The sequence below is a fragment of the Panthera onca genome, chromosome A3, assembly GCF_046562875.1.
Source record: "Panthera onca isolate mPanOnc1 chromosome A3, mPanOnc1 haplotype 2, whole genome shotgun sequence".
Lineage (NCBI taxonomy): Eukaryota > Metazoa > Chordata > Mammalia > Carnivora > Felidae > Panthera > Panthera onca.
The window spans coordinates 60,129,204-60,152,127 of NC_138341.1; the positions used below are offsets into that span (position 1 = coordinate 60,129,204).

General features: G+C 43.5%; 1 non-coding gene and 1 pseudogene across 2 annotated transcripts; both read right to left on the reverse strand.

The window, feature by feature from the left end:
- Nucleotides 1-2,482: 2,482 nt before the first annotated feature.
- On the reverse strand, nt 2,483-2,589 carry LOC132672553 (U6 spliceosomal RNA). The gene has a single exon (XR_009607569.2). It is a non-coding gene; the product is annotated as a U6 spliceosomal RNA (small nuclear RNA).
- A 6,239-nt stretch (nt 2,590-8,828) lies between these two features.
- LOC132671958 (ferritin light chain pseudogene) lies at nt 8,829-17,848 on the reverse strand (annotated as a pseudogene). The gene is made up of 2 exons (XR_013554452.2): nt 10,268-17,848; nt 8,829-8,980 (listed from the first exon to the last, which is right to left on the reverse strand). The product of XR_013554452.2 is annotated as a ferritin light chain pseudogene (transcript).
- Between the last annotated feature and the right edge of the window lie 5,076 nt (nt 17,849-22,924).

Sequence of the window (22,924 nt, forward strand, 5' to 3'; positions counted from 1 at the left end):
AGGGAGGAAGAAATTACAAGTCCCCATCATTTGAAAACATGTCCTGATTTCAAAGAAACATAATAGATTATTCTGTAATCCTCTCTCAATCAGTTTTATGGGGTTTTTTTTCCTTCTTTTTGTAATACAACACTATTTGGTGAGGCCAGATCTGAGCTGCCCAGGAAGGCTTGGCTATATTTTAGTTACACACATTTTACAGATAAAATTGAATCTCGGAGAAGCTAAGTCACTCATCCCTGGGCTCACAGCTAATAAATGGAGAGCCAAGATTCCAACCCAAGTTAGCTTAATTCCCAAACCTGTGATCTCTACTTTTTAATTAAGACACACCATCAATAGTTGGCCAGTATTTTATTAAATCTGTAGTTAGTAACAAAAATAACTTTGGAATTAAAAAATAACAGCTTTACATAACATCATTTACACATTGTTGTGCTTCAGAACTTCTTGCTTCATCTGGAGCAAATTGTGAAAAACCATGATTTGGGCTTTGTGGCTCAAGAATTCCTTTCTCTTCTTTTCAAATTATCTTGAATCAAATAAGGATAGGATGGCCAAACACCTGAATACTCATCAGGAGTGTCTAAAATCAAAGCAAATTCTGCACCTCTGCTAGGCAAACATTTTCTTTTGGAGACAACAAAAGAGAAGACCTTTTTGTGAGTCACAGAACTAGAGAAACATCAAGCTCTAGGACCAAGCTCTAAGGACAAGTTCTAGAACCAAGATCAAATATACAAAATGTAAATGGAGGAGCAGAACATGAACCTGGGACAAAGTGTTCAACCTCGCTAATAATTACAAAACTCCCAGACTCTCCAGTTCCAAAATGGGTACCTGACAACATGGTTTTGCTACATTAACCAGCACTTTTAACAATCTGGACCTTTGCTCATCTGGCCCTCCATCCAAGAATGCCTCCTCCCCCTACTCCCACTTACCAAAATCCTTCAAGGGGGAGTCAAAAGCTTCCTTTTCCATAAATCCCTCTCAAATCCTCCAAGAGGATTAATGGCTCTTTCTGGATTCGCCTGTCATGATACTGATTTTCTTCCTTCTTGGTTTACAGGTTGTTGATGAAAGACCTCCTTAGTAGATTATCAGCTTCCTGAAGACAGGCATAATTTGCTTGTTGGCTTGTTTTTAATGAAATCATGCTTATAAAGCTTGAGCACAGTGAATGACATGTAAAGGGGGGCTGACTGAAGTCCAGAGCAAGGACCAATGTAAGAGACCAGAATATGGGGGTGCCTGGGTGGCTCAGTCAGTTGAGCATTGACTCTTGATCTCAGCTCAAGTCAGGATCTCACAGTTTGTGGGACTGAGCCCTGCATTGGGCTCCATGCTGACAGCATGGAGGCTGCTTGTGGTTCTCTCTCTCCCCCTCTCTCTGCCTTTCCCCTGCTCACGTGCACACTCGCTTATGTCCTCTCTCTCTCTCTCTCTCTCTCTCTTTCAAAATAAATAAATAAGCATGAAAAAAATACCAGAATATGCCACCCCAAATATGTCTCTTTGGTTTAAGGTTTATTTTGAGCTCATGTTTTTTGAGAAACAGCAGACACAGAAGAAACTCTGAAAGCAGGGTAGAAGTTACGATTTTATAAGGGAAATTTACATTTATAAAGGAAATCTCCATTTGTAAGGGTGTACCAGAAAGAGAAGGAAGACTTTAGATCACAAGAGACTTACCAATAGAGAAGGCACTGACTTAAATGTATATTAATAAACCTTATCCTTATTGACTGTACTCTTCCTGGTCATTTTCCCGTAACTTGCCTCCCCACACTTCCTTTGTTTTAGCTAACGATGGTATTTAAGCTCAAGTTCTAGCCACCTCTTTGAGTTACTTTTCCCTGAGTTTCTCCCATATATATGAGATACACATGTTAATCAACTTTTTTGGTTTTTGGTTTTCTCTTATTCATTAGTCTTTTGTAATAGAGGCTCCAGCCAAGAACTTAGAAGAGTAGAAGGAAAGGGTTTTCTTCTCTGCCCTACACCACCTAGTTAATGGTTGAACCAGCTGGAGCTGAGAATGCAACTGCACTTTTCCATGGAACACTGGCTCCTGCTGCTGCCCCTGTGGGCACTCCAGTAGCTATTCTTGATAGCAGTAACAACAACAAAAACAACAAACAGATACATTAAAAACCAAAACACTTAGTTCATAAGGAATGAAAGAAAACTTGGTGAGGTTAATGTTCTATTTCTTCTTTTCTTCAACTTGATTAAGAAAATTGTCAAACTCTTGAATCAAAAAGTTGAAATGGATGATAGAATGAATTTCATTTATATTCATTAGTTGTTCACATTTTTGCCTTTTTTTCTGAACAATCTGAAAATAAGTTATACATCCAGACACTTCACTACTAATTATTTCAGCATGCATCTCCTAAAAATAAGGACATTCACCTACATAACCATAATAAGATTACCAATAATAAAAATAATTTCCTAACATTATAATTCTTTTTTTTTTAGTATGGAACACTTCATGAATTTGTATGTCATCCTTGCACAGAGGCCATGATAATCTTCCCTGTATCATTCCAATTTTAGTACATGTGCTACCAAAGCAAGCACTAACATTACCTAATTCTAATTCTAATTTTAATTTCCCCAAACTATCCCCAAAATGTCTTTTACAACTAGACTTTGTTTTGTTTTATTCAACTAGGATCTAATCAAGGTTTATACATTGTATTAGGTTATTTCTCTTTAGCTTCTTTTAATGTAAAACAATCCCTCAATTATTTTTATTATTTATTATACTGACTTTTTGAAAAATGCAGGCCATATGTCTTACAGAATGTTCCACTGTCTGATTGTGTTTGTGTGTGTGTGTGTGTGTGTGTGTGTGTGTGTGTGTGATGCAGTTTAATGTTTTCTTCTACCACCTGTGTTTCCTATTAAATACCGAAGTTGGATGGTTTAGGTTAAAACTTTTTGGTAAAGTTATTTCACAGGTGATGCTTTCTATGTCATAGAGCATCTCATCAGAATGCACACATCAGACATCCCACTCTTAGTAACTAGGTTGGACTGCATGGTTAAAGTGCTGATCAGCAGATATTTCCCTTTGCAGTGAGCAAATAACTTGTGGAATGACACCCTGTTCTACCTTGTTCATTTCTGTAGCTCTCAGATCCTAGCACAGGCCACACCCAGCAGATGGATGCGTTCTACCTAGGCGCTACAAACTAAATTTGAGCACAAGCACACAGATCTCACCAAGGCACTTCCTTTCATGGATTATTCTGGAATAATAGAGACCTTGCAGCCCTAGGAGATGGCAGTAGGAATACCTACAGCAGGTGCTGAGGAGTAACAAGGTTTCTGCTGATGGTTCAGGCTGAGTTCCCGGACCCATACGAAGTGCTTCGGAGGAGATGCCTTCTTTGAGAGACTGCTGGAGGAGGCTACCCAGAGCTGGGTAGAAGGCAGAAAAACAAAAACTTGTAAACTATCATTTCAAAGCTGGGAACAGTTTTCTGTTTTGCAGTAAGTGAAGACTCAGAATCTTCCTAGTTTTCAGGAAACCACTTGCCTAGTTCATTAATGTTATGTAAATTTTAATCAGGAAATGTTTGAGCTAAATTGCTTATTATAATGTAAGAGGATGTCTATGCTTTTGCATAGTCATATCTCTTCAGAGCTTGTTCTCTTATGAGAAATCCTATTTTGTTTTGTTTTGTTTTGGAATGTGTGTGTGTGTGTGTGTGTGTGTGTGTGTGTGTGTGTGTTGCCTGACCATGATTTAAAAATTCTCTGCACATGGAACTGTTGCTCATTCTGGTGGAGATGAGTGGAAGGGGCACCCCAAGATAGTCTGTATGTAGTCCTCACTGTTGTCATGAGGGCACCATCCACAGAAACTCCTTCACTGAATAGGAGAATGTGAATAGACTGGTTCCAAAGCAACCCTGGGCATTCCCAAAAACACCTGGGGAACATTTGAGGGGTAGCTTAAACTCATTTGTGTATGAAAGTTAAAATATGACCTCATGGTGATGTAGTTTGATGTAGCACACAAAATGCTCTTACACCAGTGTGTACACATAAAACTTCTTTGAGAGAGCAGTGTGGGCATAGAAGTAGTGGACACAGAGGTAAGAGCCACCCACATCCCTGGCAGCTTCGAGAGAGAACAAAAGGGAACATGTTGGCACCAGATCCTTTCACATTTTAACAGGCAAAGACTGTCTTCTTTGGCCAGGAGTGGAGGGTAGCTGTCTATGGAATATCACCAAAAATGAGTCAGTGCTAGGTATATAGCAATTCTGTCACCTGCTGGCCTTGATATGTTACCAATGGGTCAGAATTTGGCCACATTAGAGTGGACCTCTTCAGTGGAATGAACACACTATCCAAAAGATTTCTTGATTCCTAGAATTCCACTTTTTTGATTCCTAGAATTTCTAGATACCTTAAACCTCTTAGCAATAAAGTTTGAGGAACAATCCACCAATCTCCACTTATCTCAAACTAACCATAAGCCTCCTCCCAAGCCTCCTCCCAAGTCCCAAGACAAGCAATGTACTTTTCAGGATCCACCCTGTGCAGGGTCTTGGGTAGCACTGGGACTAATTTTGCTCAGGCAAGTGTGGTTTATAGCACAGGGCCTAAGATCTCAAAGTCTTGTCTCCCTTAACATCTCTCTTTGTTAATTAATTTTTTTTTCTAACTATTTATTTTTGAGAGTGAGAGAGACAGAGCATGAGCAGGGGAGGGGCAGAGAGAGAGGGAGACACAGAACCTGAAGCAGGTCCAGGCTCCGAGCTGTCAGCGCAGAGCCCGACGCAGGACTTGAACTCAAAAACTGTGAGATCATGACCTGAGCCGAAGTCGGATACTTAACCAACTGAGCCACCACCCAGGCACCCTGGGTTTATTGCATATATCTTATCACAATCTACCATGAAGTGATATTATACCATTTCACATATCATATAAGAATCATACAGTAGCATACTTCCATTTCTCCCCTCCAAGTCTTTATGCTGTTGTTTTCATGCATTTTACTTTTACTTATATTATAAACCTCCTAATACATCATTATTGTTTTTGTTTAAACAGTTAATTATCTTTTGAGACGCCAAGGAATACAGCCCTGCTATAAGAGAGGCTTTCTCAGACTGTGATCTGCCATCCACATTGGGACTGAGAGTCAGAAATGGTTGGGGCCCCAAGCCTTGCTCAAGAGCTTCCTATTAGTATTTCTCAGCTAGCGTAAGGAGCGAGAAGCATGAGAGCCAGCATACTGACAAAGATCAGATGAAGGACATCGCCTTCCTCTTAAGCCTATTGTTTCTGATGGCCTCAAGAAGCTGCCCTTATGTTAAGGAAGAGAGAACTGCCATGCAGAGCAACCAGTAAATAACTGAAATTTCAGAATGCTGAGCTATGTTTAATGAGATATTATTAAATATTTGGCTGCGGTCACTCGGTCATACCCCTGACGGGAGGCAAATAACCAGAAAGCCTAAGTGCCAGCGGGACTTGTATTGTCAACAAGACCACAAGTCAGGCCCGGAAGCTGCTCTTGAACCACAGGATTCCATCTGGTTCCCCCAGAGTCTGGCATTGCACTTTGCTCCTTTCAGCACTATCCCCTTCTTCAGGCCAGCCTTCCGTTTTGCCTGAGCCTCACAGCGGTCATAGTGACCTGCCCAGCAGGGAAGTGTGGAGAAGCCACTCCTTACAAGATCTCCCTGACACTATTTAAGGGCCAGGGATCTGCCTGCTGGGCTAGATTTACCCTAGAGTCTGTCCCCCAGTCTCTACCCTGCCCCAATGCCAAGTCCAGTCTCTAGGTACAGCTCCTCTAGTTGGGCCTGAACTGCTACTGTCACCACCCAGGTGTTGAAAGAGGACACTTCAGATGTCATGAAATCTACCTGCCTGCCCAGGCAGGGTCCTTGATATATGGTCAACTATTAGCGTTTTCTCTCAAATAACTGAAGTGTCTCTGAATAGAACTTCCACCTGAGGTTCTAATTCTGGGAACCTTCTCAATTTACACAGGATTTTCTACTTTCCCCTCCATCTACCTACCCTTCAGACAGAAGATATTTTTGATCATGTTTTCTTCTGCCTTCTCTCCTCAAAACCAAAACATTTTTAGTTGAATTTAATTCAGATAAAAATTTTTGAGCCCTATTAAGGCTATGTAAGATACAGCTGGACTCAGAGGTGGAAAAGTAGGAAGGGGGCACTGGGTGGCTCAGTCAGTTAAGCATCAACTCTTGATTTCAGCTCAGGTCATGATCTCATGGTTCGTGAGTTCGAGCCCCATGTTGGGCTCTGTGAAGGCAGTGCAGAGCCTACTTGGGATTCTCTCTTCCCCTCTCTCTGCCTCTTCCCCACTTGCATTGTTCTTTTCTTTCTAAATAAATAAATAAACTTTAAAAAAAAGTTAAAAAAAAAAAGAATAGTAAGAAGAAGGAATTTTCTGATCTCTATATCAAGGAATTTTTTTCCCTACTTGATAAGAAGTGGAATAGATCCAGGCTTGGTGAACCCTGAAGCTTATGCAATTTTGTGTCCCTCTTACACCAAAGAACATAAAACTCCAACTTCACACAAGATTAGTTTCCTTAAAATAAGGAAGAAAATCACAACAAATTGAAAACTATATAGGGGCGCCTGGGTGGCTCAGTCGGTTAAGCATCCAGTTTCAGCTCAGGTCATGATCTCATGGTTCATGAGTTCGAGCCCTGCGTCAGGCTCTGTGCTGACATCTCAGAGCCTGGAGCCTGCTTCAGATTCTGTCTCTCTCTCTTTCTCTGACCTTCCTCTGCTCATGCTTTGTGTGTCTCTCTCTCAAAAATAAATAAGCGTTAAAAAATTTTTAAAAAACATGTAAACTTTAGAAATACAAGAATCATAAAACCCAGAAAAATTACATATTTTCATAAACTGTCTGACATATCTCTATAACATTTTTCCCCACATTTTTTGGTCCACGCACTGTCTGGTTGCTACTTTGTATAACAATAAATTTGTGAAATACTTTTTTATAGAAAAAAAAAAAGGATAATTTAGTCTTTCCTCTACCATGTTTGATCAAAGCTTGCTTTTCACGGTGCCTGAGTGGCTCAGTCAGTTAAGTGTTGGGACTATGGGTTTTGGTTCAGGTTATGATCTCACGGTTTCGTGAGTTTGGGACCTGCACTGGGCTTGTGGTGACAGTGCAGAGCCTGCTTGGGATTTTCTCTCTCTCTCTTTCTCTCTTTCTCTGCCCCTCCCCTACTCATGCTGTCTCTCTCTCAAAAACAAATAAATGAACTTAAAAAAAACAAAAAAACAAAAACAAACTTGCTTTCCATCGACAGTTTAGAAAAGTCACTTTCGGGGCGCCTGGGTGGCTCAGTTGGTTAAGTGTCCGACTTCAGCTCAGGTCATGATCTCGCGGTCCGTGAGTTCGAGCCCCGCGTCGGGCTCTGGGCTGATGGCTCAGAGCCTGGAGCCTGTTTCAGATTCTGTGTCTCCCTCTCTCTGACCCTCCCCCGTTCATGCTCTGTCTCTCTCTGTCTCAAAAATAAATAAACGTTAAAAAAAAAAAATTTTAGAAAAGTCACTTTCAACTTCTCCAGCTCAGCTTCACAATTCATTATTTGTAATGTCATGTATTGTTGAATTTTTCCCAAATTTAGAGAAAACTATCAAGTTCATTTTGTACAGGAGCTATATATAATTTCAGGGACTTTCAAGTTTTCTTGTTCAGTGTGTCATCTTATTCTTTGAATTGACAACACTCATTATCCAGTTTGCCACCAATATTCTTATAGTGGCATATGTCAATGTTTTATATCAAGACAGCAAAAACTTAGTAAGAATCTACATAGATGTACTTGGGAGATGCCATTTCGGGCTGGAGAGAAGTATGAGCACAAGCACGCCTAGCAAAGACAAGAGTTCAATGGATGAAGCAAAGGGTACATGGATGGTGGCAATAGGTGATAAGACTAGGGTAACAGACCAGGTAGAAAGGTGGGAAAGAGTGTCAAACAAAGCAAATATCTGAGGACAGACTCTCATGCCTTTAAGTGTAAGAATCCAGTATAATCTTAAGTATAAGATTAGTATAAGTATATAGATTAAGTATAACCCAGACTTGTGTTAAGTCCATAAGATGAACCCTAGGTTGAATCCTAACTCTGCCAAGTACCAGCCTGGCAACAACATGACTTTCCACAAAAACGACTAGCTAGCAACATGAATATATCCCCGAAATCCCACTAACTGTATCTCCAAGTCAACTTCCCCTTAGTCATATCCTCAAAATACCCCAATCATTCCCATACCAGCAGACTCAAGAGGAAGTATGATGGGGGCGCCTCGGTGTCTCAGTCGGTTAAATGGCCGACTTTAGCTTAGGTCATGATCTCACGGTTTGTAGGTTCGAGCCCCGTGTTGGGGTCTGTGCTGACAGCTCAGAGCCTGGAGCCTGCTTCGGATTCTGTGTCTCCCTCCCTCTCTCTGCCCCTCCCCTGCTCGTATTCTGTCTCCCTCTCTCAAAAATAAATAAACATTTAAAAAAAAAGAGGAAGTATGAGGGAGGGAGAGCTGAAGCAGTAAGAAGACCCTGCCCTGATTACAGTTAAAATGTTTTCTGTAAATTTTACAAAAACATATGACTACATGAACACATTGCTAGGGACTCTCCCAGGGCCATGCAAGGGGCTTATGCAAGTGAGGGGCCCAGAAATGTAAGTTTCTCTAGTTTCATTGTACATTCATCTCTTGGTGGAGAGCATAAAACAAAAACCACATACACACTATATTAGTTATTTCGTGTTGAGTAACAAATTATATCAAAATTTAGTGCCTTCAAACCACATACATTTATTATCTCAGTTTCTGAGGGTCAGGAATCCAGGCGCAGCTCAGTTGAATCCTCTGCTTCATGGTCTCTCACAAGGCTGCAGTCAAGATGTTGGCCTAGGGTCTACAGTCTCATCTGAAGACTCAACTGGGGAAAGAATGGCTTCCAAGCTCATTCATGTGGTTGTTAGTAGGATTCACTGCCTTGAGGACTGTTAGACTAAAGGCCTCATTTCCTAGTTGGCAAATGGCTAGAGGCCACCCTCAGTTCCTTGCCACATAGGCCTGTCCAACATGGCAGCTTGCTTCATTAAAACTAGGAAGAGAGAGTTTACTAACAAGACAGGAGTCACAATCATTTAGAATTAAATCATGGAAGTGACATCTTATTATCTCTGCTGTAGTCTATTGATTTCAAGCAAGTCACTAAGTTTAGACACTTGGAGGCGTCAAGAAGCAAGCCAGTCTCTAGAATAATTTTTAGTCTCCTTCCACCGGCAGAGACAACAGGCAGGACACAACCTGGCTGGTTGGCCTACAGCATACAGCAGGAAGTAGAAATGCCTCTCACACACTGTGGCCATAGGAAGTGGTGGAGATGGAATGCCAGACTCCAGTCTAAATGGCTCATGCTAAGATTCAGGTTTCAAAATGAATTATTAAATGCAGAACTGGGACAGATACCAAAGTCAAGAACAGAGGCAACTGGAGTTGGACAAGAAGTGATTCGGGGAGTCCTTTAGGTAAATGGCCAGCACCTGTGGCAGGGTGTTTAGCTATCTTCAGGTTATCTTTGCATAGGCAGGTGGTCCAGTAAAAGGTTGGGATATGATACACAGAAAGGACATAATAAAGAGTTAGCAACCATGTGAAACAAACACTTCCCTGCTTTTTCTTTCTCCCCTCTCTGGAGACCTTTTGATGGCCACTCTAACTTTTCCTCTTTCTTTCTCTCCTTTTTTTTTTTTTAATATTCATTTATTTTGAGGGGGGAGGGGCAGAAAGAGAGAGAGTGAGTGCATCTCAAGCAGGTTCTGTGCTACCAGCCCAGAGCCTGACACAGGGCTCAATCTCACAAACCGTGAGACCATGACCTGAGCCAAAATCAAGACTCAGATGCTTAACTAAGTCACCCAGATGCCCCAGTGAAAGTTTATTTTTTTAACAACTTTCTTGAGATATAACTCACACACCATACAATTTGCCTATTTAAAGTGTAGAAGTCAATGGTTTTTATTGTATCCACAGAGTTGTGCAATGATTATCACAATGAATTTTAGATCATTTTCATCATCCCCCAAAGAAATCCCACATTCCTTAGTAGTCATGTCCCATTTCCCTCCACCAGCACCTCCAACCCCTAGGCAATCACTATTCTGCTTTACCTTTCACTGCCTATTTGAAATTAAAAGGTCACATGCTCTATAGTTCTCACCTAATAACACTTCTCAGTGACCACAAACCTTCGACAAACAAGGTAAGTCTGTGAGTAGAACACCAGGCTTTGCATAGTGAGTCACCGGGATGGGACATGGTGATGACTCTGTGATGATGAAACCTGAGCGAAGCAGCGATGGAGGCAAAAATCCCTGGACAGCAGAGTCAAAGGCCAAAGTTCATGGCTGAGGACTAGCAGAAATGCCACAGCACCAGTGCCACTTTATTGGATCACAATAGTCTCCCAAATTCTTTTCTGGAAGGCCTAGGAAGAGAGTCCCACAGCAGGATAAAGCTCTTGGGCTTTGGAGTCGGAGGGCCAAGCATAAATACTGGTTTCACACTTGCTAGTTGTGTGAACTTGGGCTGACATACTTCTTAAGCCTCACTTTCCTGATGGGTAAAGAAACCAGGATTAGGATGGGTAGAGCACAGTGTGCAGGCTCACAGAACTTCCCTCTCTGCAGCTGAGAGCTTGACACACAGCCGGACCCCCAAGAGGCATGGAGGTCTCACCTTCCCACGTCCACCAACTCCAGGTGTATTTAAAAAAATTTTTTTAATGTTTATTTATTTTTGAGAGAGAGAGAGAGAGAGAGAGAGAGAGAGACAGCATGAGCAGGGGAGGGGCAGAGAGAGAGGGAGACACAAAATCTGAAGCAGGCTCCAGGCTCTGAGCTGTCAGCACAGAGTCCAATGCGAGCCTCGAACCCACGAAACACAAGGTCATGTTCTGAGCTGAAGTCGGATGCTTAACCAACTGAATCACCCAGGCACCCCGCCAAGTGCATTTTTGAAAGAATGATCACGTGGCCATAAAAGCAGGGAATTGTCCTTTGGCTGTTCCAGCCTCTGCAGCTGTGCTGCTGGGACTCAGCTTGCTCAGGCCCAGGAAAGTCCGGGGCAGCTTGCCACACAGAACTTTCTAATGAGCATCCATCCACTGTCCCCCTCGAAGCTGGGCCAGGTTATTTACTACCCCACTGTGGCGGAGTCAGGGTCTGGACTCAGGTTCTTCCTCCCTTGACCATATGACCCCACAGAGTGGACCCCCCCTACACTCGGGTTGTATGGGCACCTAAACACCTCCCCCTGCCCCATCTTTTCCCACCCCACCAGCATCTTCTCCCAAGGAACTGGATTTTTTTGCACATGCAAATACACACACACACACACACACACACACACACACACACACACACACCTCTACCTTTTGGTTTTGTTGGCTCTTCAAGGCAAACACAGGAACAGAGCCTATTGACCCAACCCTGAAAGAGAAGCTGTAAACTGTCTTGCCCAGGGATCTCCAGACCTGCACTGAATAGACCCTGGGAGAAAGGAAGGCCTACCCAGCTTCCTAAGTTTCTTCACCCAAATTCTTTGTCCTAAGACAACTGTATAACTCCCATCCCAGCTGCCAACCAGTGCCTCAGGGTAGGAATCTGGAGGCACTCGCAGTGGCCTCAACCTAAAACTCAGGAAAGGAGTGAAGCTTTCATGATATCAGCCAGGCCCAAGACACCCAACTCCAGCAAGCCTGAGCAAAAATGGGAATGTACTGGCTCAAAGGGTGGTGAGGATGGGATGGCAGTGGATCCAGGGCTCTACACTGTCCTGAGTCACCTTTGCTCTCTTCACTCCCATTTTTCTGTTTCCATGGGTGTTGTCTTTTGCCAATGGGAAACTTTCTGCAGATAGTCAGGGAGCTGGTGGGGTAACCCCATTTAGCAACCCTGAGAAAAATAGCTCCCCTCTCCCAGCCCCAGAGGATTCCAACAGGCCCTGCTTGATCACATGCCCAGCTCACCAGTCCTGGGGCTCCACCCATCTCCAGGAGAAGGATGGAGGAAGGCATTTTGGGCAGGCAAAAATAGTAGTTTCAACAGTCCTCTACATGGCAGCTGTTTTCAAACATGGGAAATTTCTCCTCGCTGAGTAAAAATAGAGCCCAAATGCTCTAAAATAGAGGAAGAGTCTGGAAGGCCAAGAAAGCTGCCAAGAACAGCCGTTCTGTAAATAAAGCACTATGTGCTAGAGTAGGACAAGGAACCTCCTGGAAAGCAATTCATAGCAGGCTATCCTTGAGTACACTGGCATCTCCTGACCCTGGCTGAGGAGCCCCTGCTCTCATCTAGAGGGAACGGGGTTACTTTAACTTGGGCCTCCTTGCCCGGTGTGGGAAGAAAATGCAGGCCTCTCCCACATGAGACTTTGCTGCTCCCTCTACCCATGACCAGACCCTCCTCCTCCGATGTGACCCCTAAAAGTCGCCCAGCACTGCAAACCACCCCCTTGTTGGAGAAAACTCCACCAGCTTTTATGGGAGGAGGTCCACCTCTGGACCATTCCAGGACCACGAGGAAAGGGACTGTGGGTCCTCAGGTTCTGGTCCAGACTCCCACCACAAGGGATATGGGGGAATTTCCGCCCCAGCCATGGACACCTGGAAGTAAACACATTCTGCAAAGACAGTTGAACCCTTCCTCCTGTTCCACAGGGGCTCTGCCCCTGACCTGCAGTAACAGTAGGCTGTTGCCCTGCACTGATCCCCACGTGCTAAGGAGCATTCAACCTTCTGTGCCCTTCTGGAAGCTTCAGATATTTTGAATGAGAGTGCCAACCACACTGCAAGGAAGTGACCAACAAGAGGTGGATCAGCATGGGATGCAGAGGATAATGAAGGAACAGACGGAGCCAAACCATAGGAAGAAAACGAGAGAAAGAACAGGAACAGAGGGAGCAACAATGATGATGAAAAAACCAACAGCCACCATTCACTGAGCACTTACTACACGCCAGGCTCCAAGCACTTCCCACACATTAGCTTATTTAATTATCTGTACATTTAAAAAAATATTTTTTAAATGTTTATTTATTTTTGAGAGAGAGAGAGAACACAAATGGGGAAGGGGCAGAGGGAGAGAGGGAGACAAAGGATCCAAAGCAGGCTCTGCAATGACAGCAGACAGTAGTAGAGAGTCTGACTCGGGCCTTGAACTCACTAACTGTGAGGTCATGACCGAGCTGAGGTCAGACATTCAACCGGCTAAGCCACCCAGGTGCCCCTATCTGTACATTTTAAATGTACAAGCTTTTATTTATTTTTTTTAAGTTTATTTATTTATTTATTTAGAGAGCACACACGAGCCAGGGAGGGGCAGAGACAGAGGGAGGGAGAGAAGATCTCAAGCGGGCGCAGAGCCTGACACGGGGCTCGAACCCATGAACCGTGATATCATGACCTGAGCTGAAACCCAGTGTTGGATGCTGAACCGACTGAGCCACCCAGGTGCCCCGGTACAAACTTTTAAATGTACAAATGTCCCCCAAGATATTTCTTAACTGCAAAGAGAAAGACCGCACCTTACAAAGGAGAAACCCAGTCAACATATAAAAATGACCAGGAATCAGACATTATTAACCCTCACTATGATGCACTGAGAAGGACAAAAAATCACTTCTGTGGCATTCTTCCCAAAATACACAACCTCATTCTAATTGCGAGAACACAGCAGACAAACCTAAATTGAAGGACATTCGACTTCTCAAAAATAGTCTTCAAAAGTATTAAAGTCATAGAAGGCAAAGAAACATGAAGAAACTGCAATAGACTGGAGGAGTTCAAGAACAAGTGGGATCTTGAACAGGATCCTGGAACAGAAAATGGGCATTAGTGAGGGCAAAAATGGTAAAATTAAAGATCTGTAGTGTAGGTAAGAGAATATTTATTTCCTGTTGTTGGTTCATCTAGTGCCAATTGTGATCATTGCAACGTGGCTGTGTTAACATCAGGGAAAGTTGGGTGCGGGTAGATGGGTACTCCCGAACTACAACTTTTCTGTGAGTCAAAAATTAATTCAAAATTAAAAAATTTTTTAATTATTTTTTAATTTTATGTTTTTGGGGCAGTTTTTTGTTTGTTTTTATTTTAAAGATTTTTTTTTTTAATTTTTGAGAGAGAGAGAGAGATGGAGCACAAGCAGGGGAGGGGTAGAGAGAGAGGGAAACACAGAATCTGAAGCAGGCTCTAGGCTCCAAGCTGTCAGCACAGTGCCTGATGTGGGCACGAACCCACAAACTGTCAGTGCATAGCCCAACGTGGGGCTTGAACTCGTGAACTCTGAGATCATGACCTGAGCCGAAGTTGGACACTTAACCAACTGAGCCACCCAGGTGCCCCTAGTTTGTTTATTTATTTTTGAGAGAGAGGGAGAGAGCACGAGCAGGGGAGGGGCAGAGAGAGAGAGAGAGAGAGAGAGAGACAGAGAAGTGGGACTTGAACCCACAAACCATGAAATCAAGAGTTGGATATTTAACCGACTGAGCTGCTACCCAGGTGCCCTTGAATTTAAAGTTTTCTAAGTGCAAGATTTCTCCAAACAAAGCAATCCATCTCAGAAGAGTAACTTACTGGATTGGTCTACCAGCAGGGAAAAACATCCAGACTTTGGATAAGGCAGAGAATATTTTTGTGTACAACGATGTGGTACCCTAGGATACTAGAATACTATATCCTAGGATATAGGATATGCCTTTTTGTTAAGCAGGTCCTCACTTGCAGGGACTGGGCTGGCACCCATTTCAATAAGCACCTCTGTAGTTTCTGGAGGTGGAAGAGCAAGTCAGGCTGCCTCCTGCCATGAAATGCTGCCCCACAGCCTCATGGGCCAGCGGGCTCTCCATGATGTTGTTCTGCGTCTTCTGTCTTGTTCTTCAACCCAGCAGGGCTCAGCAAGTGGGAAAGTTCTTAGCTTTCTTGACAGTGCATCACAGCCCCTCCTCTTTCATTCCTTCCTCAGTGACTCACTTTTGGAGGCTTTCACAATCAAATAAATAAAGGTATTTCCCACCAATCTTAAGCTTGACAACTTCAACCCTCAGTGTCCACCAATCCTTTCTTATATCCCACAGAAGAAAAGTCAGTGTGACATTACTGCTATCTAAGCAGTTGAGGTTTGCCTACATTTGCTTATCTTCTTTATCTTTGTGCTTCTCTGGGTTTCTCCCATCTCATCAACTTGGAGGGTAACAGCAGATCAGAGGCTGTTGCTGAGAATCTGTAGCCCTGGCCTCCTGGCTGACTGCAGGTTGGTCCTTAAGTTTCAAACGAGCAAAACAGACGGGACTTCCACCTTGTCACTGTGCTGGACCTTGGCACCTGTCATCTGGCTCCTGGGTCTCCCTCCACCCAGTTATGTTTTCTTCTAGGCCCCTGCAAGCCTGCCCGTTGGCTGTCTTTGTGCTGAGCCAGCAAAGCTCTGTTTTCATTCTCTTCTCTCCACCCCACAGACTGGAAACAAATTATCCAATGATTAGTTAACACTTCATCACTGTGCCACATTTTGCAATGAGGTGGGACAAGTGGAAAAAGGAATTCTGACCTCAGTGCCTTGAACCCTTGAACAACAGCAGGAAGAGCCCAGAAAGCTACTGATTCAAAGGAGGCGAGGGTTGAACATTTCTCTACTGCCCAAGGAGACTTGGGGTGGGGCCAGAGTGAGGCTGGGACGGCTTGATCACTTCCCACCCACGTAGCAATTTTTGGCAGCTGAGGGAGTGCTGCCTGGGCAGGCTTGGCTGTCTGTGAACCAAACCCAGAGCCCTCTTCCCAAGGCCACCTCCCTGGCTATAAGAAACGGAGCTGGGGACCCCAATTCAGGAGAGTGGGCAGTGTTTGTCTCCTCCTCCTACTAAAATCACCTTGAAATGACAATAACGGGATACAAAAATGAAGAAACCCAAAGTGGCATTGGCAACGAAGATGGTGCCATCAACAGAAAGATCACTTCTGAAAGATAGGAAATATATGCAATTGTATTACTGGACAAGCTGAAAGAAGGGAAGCACAGCCCAGAATACGGTCGAGAGAAAGCTGCAGGGATATGGGGCTAACATTCACAGGGGAGCTCCACAAAGTCTCCCAGCTTGCAGGAGGCAGTGGGGATGATTTACTGCGGCACTAGCTGCATAGCTGGCCCAACCCGTCCAAACACACACACACACAGTTGGGTGAGCATGAGCTCAGATGCTTATATGCTAAGAAATGTTTCCTAGACAGAGAGATACAATGTTCTGGTTGGCAGGAGAAGCTGAGTAGTACACGATGAAATAGACCCAAAGCAAAAAGGAGGAAAGGCAGCTCCAGCATCTGGTCTCCAGCCTACCTGTCTCCCACCTGCTCAGTCCCTGAAAGGGTATCAGCCTCTACCAGGACACTACTCATACACACCCTCACTCAGCCTCCCCATGCAAGGAAGTGGTCTTGGGGATGAATGGCCCTGAAAAGAAACAGTTCCCAGGAAGTGACACAAGTCAGTTCAGCGCGTTCATTCACAGAAATGGCCAAGGATCACTTCGTATTCTCTTCCATGAAAATTAAAGTGAAAACCAGCTAACTAAGGCCTGAGATACTTCACTAAGAATTATCAAAATAAAACAGGACTAACTCTTCTAAGTCACTGCATCCACAAAGAACAGGCTGCAATGGAAAGCAGAGTAATAAACAAGATATTGCTTTTTGAAAATTAGAAAAAGGATGGCCAAAATAAAAAAGTTCTATAGAGGGCTAAGTAAAAGAATGATTAAGACTAGAAACCTGTGTGTATGTGCACGCATGGCACACTGCAAACAGCTTTGTTTCCACTTGGTCCATGGCTTGGGACAGGGCTCCAGGGTGGTTAAAAAGCTGCCTGGTGGCTGCAGGGAGAGGCTCGGGCACAAGCCCTGGTCCGGGGGGTTGCATGCCAGAGAGGCCCCTCAAAGGCTGCCGGGCTTCAGAGGCTTCTAGTCATGCTTGAGGACGAGACTTTATTTATTTTTATTTTTTATTTTTTTAATATTTATTTATTTTTGAGAGAGAGAGAGAGAGAGAGAGAGACAGATGAATAGAGACAGAGGGTGAGCGGGGGAGGGGCAGAGAGAGAGGAAGACCTAGAATCTGAAGCAAGCTCCAGGCTCTGAGCCATCAGCACAGAGCCTGACACAGGGCTGGAACTCAGGAACCATGAGATCATGACCTGAGATCATGACCTGAACCGAAGTCGGACACTTAACTGACTGAACCACCCAGGTGCCCCTTGAGGGCGAGCCTTTAGAAGAAATACTCGCCCAGCCCAGCCTGGGGGCCATCCCGCCTGCAGGGGTGAGTCAGGTGGTCACCCGTCTTCTTGATCCCCTTCTCATCCTGGTCCTCCAGGAAGTCACAGAGATGGGGGCCCACGCAGGCAGAACCCAGGGCACGTAGAGCCAAACGGGCCCGGTTCAGGTTCTTCACCAGAACCGGGGCAGTGTCTGTCTGGGGCGGTGTCTGTGGCTCATCCTGGAACAGCTTCTGCCTGGTCCTGGTCCCGGAAGAGGGTGTGGCTGCCTGGTTGACTTTGCAACTTGCGGGGACACTCCACACCCTTGCACCCTTGCCAACACGTGGAAGTAAGTGACCCATGCCCTCCAGATTCCCATTGTCACGGTCAAAATAGAAGCCCAGAGAGAGGTAGGTGTAGGAGGCCTGCAGATGCGTGTTGACCAGGAGGTTGACAGCCCCCTCCACCTCGGTGAAATAATTCTGAGGAATCCGGGGAGCTCACGGTTGATGGGTAAGAAGGAGCTAAGCTCAAAACAGGGTGTTGGCCAGTCCCAGAGGCAAAGGATGGCCGAGAAGATGGCTCCAAAGGTTGTGACTGGAAAAAAGGTTGGAGGGTGGTCGGGAGGCTGGTAGAAGGGACGTCCCTGCATCCGTTCCGTCCAGACACTGTTGAAGCAAGAGACAGATCCGTGGGGCATACTGCAGGAAACCAAACTATTTTTGTAGTGGATTGCAGTGCAAGTTACAGCACACTCTACTCGGCCAAAAATCACCACACACTTAGAATGGGTCACTATCCTGGTGGGAAAATTATACGTCAATAAAGCTGTTGTAAACAAGAGCCCAGCCCCCTCAGGCCTTAAGAGGGATCATTCTGGGGCATACTTTACACACTGTTCTTCTCCACAGATGTCCCATGGGATTGAGCTCCAGATCCATGCTGGCAGTTGGCTTAACACACACTCCTTATTGGCTGCCTTTCTTCCCAACATCACCTTCTCACAGAACATGTACCCAAGAAACTAATTGTGCTAGAATCCTTCTCTAGAGGTCTATTTCTGGAAGAACCCAAACCAAGGGCAGGATATGTTTTCATTTTGTACTCTTCTGATAGTTAAAGAAGAAGTGGTAAAGTTGGTGCCAGGATCAGGGTTACTGATGACATTTCAAAGAAAGGTTAAGAAAGCCAATCTGGGGAAGGACTTGATGACGAGCCAGGAGAGAGTTTAGCTGAAGACAGGCCAGGAAAAGGCGTGTCCCAGGACAGTAGGTCTCCAGGGCACTGAGAAGCCCTTGCTGGGATGTAAGTTCTTCCCAAGGCTTACTGCTAAAGTAGGATGAGAACATTCCCCTGATGCGGGACAGCTGTCAGGAAACTGCAAGCACCTTTGTTCAACTGCCAGGCCTCTTAGAAATAAGCCCTTGGATTACAATCAAATTAAAAACTCTACTTTTGTTGCCTCGGCACAATCAATATACCTCCCCTTTCACAATGCACACTAGGCAGGAAGAAAGCAACTACCAGAGCTCAAAAGCCACCACGGTTGCTTGGGTGGAAATTGCTACCCACAGAGAGTGATGGAAAAGAAGGAAATACACCTAAGTAGGATTCCACTTTTCAATTTAAGTGTTTTAAAACTTTCTATATATGCATGGAATACACACGCTAATGTTGCATTTCAATTATTCTAAGGAGTAATAGTTTACACTTTAATATCTCTGCCATTGAGGCATATCATACAACTGACATAAATCATATTGAATGGATTTTAGTGGTAAATAAAATATTACAGGTTAAAATTAACAAATACACTTTATATACAATGTGACAAGATTTTTTGGCTCCTTAAGTATTAAAATGCCTCTTTCTTGGCCTCTACCTTTTCAAAGTATTACTTTGAGACCTAAGTGAATCAGGACAAATACTTTAATTTTTCAGATTTACTGTTAACTCTAACAAGGTGAAGTTCAGCTTCAAGATTATGTGGCAGATGTTCCTAGCATTTAAAGCATATAACCAATTTAAGCATCTGACTCTGGATTTCAGCTGAGGTCATGATCTCATGGTTTGTGAGATTGAGCCCCACGTCGGGCTCTGCACTGACAGCACGGAACCTGCCTGGTATTCTCCCTCTCTCTCCCTCTCCCTCTGCCCATCCCCCGGCTCATGCAGTCTCTCTCAAAATAAATAAATATTTAAAAAAATAAAACAGGTGCCTGGGTGGCTCAGTCGGTTAAGCATCCGACTTCAGCTCAGGTCACGATCTCGTGGTTTGTGAGTTCGAACCTCACATCAGGCTCTGTGCTGACAGCTCAGAGCCTGGGGCCTGCCTCAGATTCTATCTCCCTCTCCTTCTGCCCCTTCCCTACTTGCACTGTCTTTCCCTCTCAGAAATAAACATTTAAAAAAATAAAAATAAAATAAAACGTATATCCAATATACAATTAACATCAAGGAAAATTTATCCAACAATTCCCACAGCCCAACTCATGAAGTATTTGTTTTCAACTGTTCTACACAAGAATTTTTACTTCATCTGACATTTTTCATTAAGAAGGCAAATCACACTGAATTTGGCCCAAGTAAAGGCTTTATTCACTTCAGCTTTCTTGGAAGTGAAAATAAGTCATCCTTTGCCTTAATAAATGCATCTTTTCTCTTTCTGCATCTGAGGGGACCAAGACAACCCAGAACACCAAATATTCCAGACCACTGTCAATCAGGAGTAGCAAAGCAAATGGCCATACCTGGGGGGAAGGGGAAGGCGCTTTAATTCTGGATTCAATTTCCAAGTAACTCAGAGTATTCCCTTCCTGCCCTTCTGTTCCATTCTCCCTTGACCAACTAAAGAAAGGAAACGAGGGCCAGGGATGTCTCCTTCATCCTTTCCCTTTTAACACCTGCTTGGGTTCATTGAAATTTAAACCCTGGCAATGTTCATTCAGCCTTGACCTTCAAACTTAGAATCGACATGACTTGGGAGTAGCCGTGAAAAAAGGTCCAAACACATTTCTGCTAGAGCTCAGGTGAGTAGTTCTCAAAGAGTGAATTAGACGGTGATGCTTACATCCATGAGGTGGAGGTTCAGGGGAGAATCCATCTCATAGGCACCCAGAGAGGGTTTCGTGAACTCAAAGATCAGTTGGTGCCATGATAGAGCCAAAGGCAACATGTAAAGGTTTAAAACCCAGTATATCCTGTTGCTAAAAAAAGGACACAAACCCCCAAATAGACATGGGGTAGGATAATACAGTCTTTAAGATGCTGCTTTAGAAACAAGAATATACAATGGAGAAAGGATAAGTCTCTTCAATAAATGGTGTTGGGAAAACTGGACAGCTACATGTAAAAGACTGAAACTGGACCACTTTCTTACACCACACACACAAAAATTAAACTCAAAATGGATTACAGACCTAAATGTGAGATCTGAAACCATAAAACTCCCAGAAGAAAATATAATTTCTTTGACATCTGCCGTAGCAACATTTTTCTAATATGTCTCTTCAGGCAAGTGAAACAAATCAAAAACTAACTATAGAGGCTACACCAAAATAAGAAGCAAAAGAAACCATCAACAAAACAAAAAAGGCAACCTACTGAATAAGAGAAAACATTTGCACATGATATAACCAGAAAACGGTTAGAATCCAAAATAGAGAGAGAGGGGTGCCTGGGTGGCTCAGTCAGTTAAGCTTCCAAATTCAGCTCAGGTCATGATCTCACAGCTCGTGAGTTCAAGCCCCACATCAGGCGCCATGCTGACAGCTCAGAGCCTGGAGCCTGCTTCGGATTCTGTGTCTCCCTCTCTCTTTCTCTACCCTTCTCCGTTCATGCTTTGTCTCTCTCAGTCTCAAAAATAAACATTAAAAAAATTTTTTTAAGTATATATATAGAGAGAGGGAGAGAACTTCTATAACACCAAAAAAAAAATCCAATTAAAAATGGGCAGAGAACACGAATGGACATTTTTCCAAGGAAGACCCACAGATGGCCAAAAGACACATGAAAAGATGCTCAGTATCTCAGTGTCATCATTAGGGAAATGCAAACCAAAACCAGAATGAGGTATCACTTCATTGGCTAGAATCAAAATGACAATAACAAGTGTTGACAAGGATGCAGAGAAAAAGGAACCTTCATGCATCATTGATGGGAATGCAAATTGGTACATGCATACATGTATATGAGATTCCTCAAAAAATTACAAATACAAATACCGTATGATCCATATAATTCCACTACTGGTATTTACCTACAGAAAATAAAAACACGAATTCAAAAATATCTACACACCCCTATGCTTACTGCAGCATTATTTACAACAGTTAAGATATGGAAGCAACTCAAGGGTCCATGCATAGATTAATGGATAAAGAAGATGTGGTATATACACATAGTGGAATATTACTCAGCCATAAAACACAATGAGATCTTGCCATTTGTGACAACATAGATGGACCTAGAGAGTATAATGGTAAGTGAAATGAGTCAAAGAAAAACAAATACCATATGATTTTTACTTATACGTAGCATCTAAAAAACAAATGAATAAACGAAAAGCAGAAATAGACCATGAACACAGAGAACAAACTGATGGCTGCCAGAGGAAAGGGGGTGGGAAGATAAACAAGATGAGGGAAGGGGAGTGGGAGATACAGGCTTCCAATTATGGAATGAATAAAATTCCTGGAGATAAAAGGACAGCACCGGGAATATAGTGGATGATATTGTAATAGTGTTGCATGGTGGTAGATGGAAGCTACACTCAGGGTGAGCAGAACATAATGTAAGGAGAAATTTAATCACTAAGTTACGAACCTAACATTGTGTAACAACTATACTCAAAAAAATTAAAAAGTTGCTGCTTTTGTCTTAAATTCTCTCTACTCACCACAAATGGAAGCATAAATAAATACTGATACTCCTCTTTCAAGACTCTAAATGGGAAAGCACTTTTAAGAATTTTTTAAATTTTCTTCAAGTTTATTTACCTAAAGAGAGACAGAGACAGCAAGGGAGGGACAGAGAATGAGAGGGAGAAGAGAGAGAGAATGCCAAGCAGGCCCTGCACTGTCAGCACAGAACCCAACATGGTGCTCGATCCCACGAACCACGAGACTATGACCTGAGCCAAAATCAAGAGTCAGATGCTTAACTGACTGAGCCACCAAGGCGCCCCAGTAATTTTAAGAATTAAAAAAAAAAAAATTTTAATGTTTATTTTATTTTTGAGACAGAGACAGAGCATGAGTGGGGAGGGGCAGAGAGAGACACACACAGAATCTGAAGCAGGCTCCGGACTCTGAACTGTCAGCACAGAGCCCAACATGGGGCTCGAACTCGTCAACCACGAGATCATGACCTGAGCCAAAGTCAGATGCTCAACCGACTGAGCCACCCAGACGCCCCAACACTTTTAAGAATTTTAAACGCAAAGACAGAGGACCCCTTGAGACAGAGAAAAACTTATAGGTCAATATTGCTATTAATAGTTTCTGGGTGGAAAAAAAAATGGTCTCTTTTGGGAAAATGTAATCAAATACAGGAAACAGAAGAGATCATAGATTATT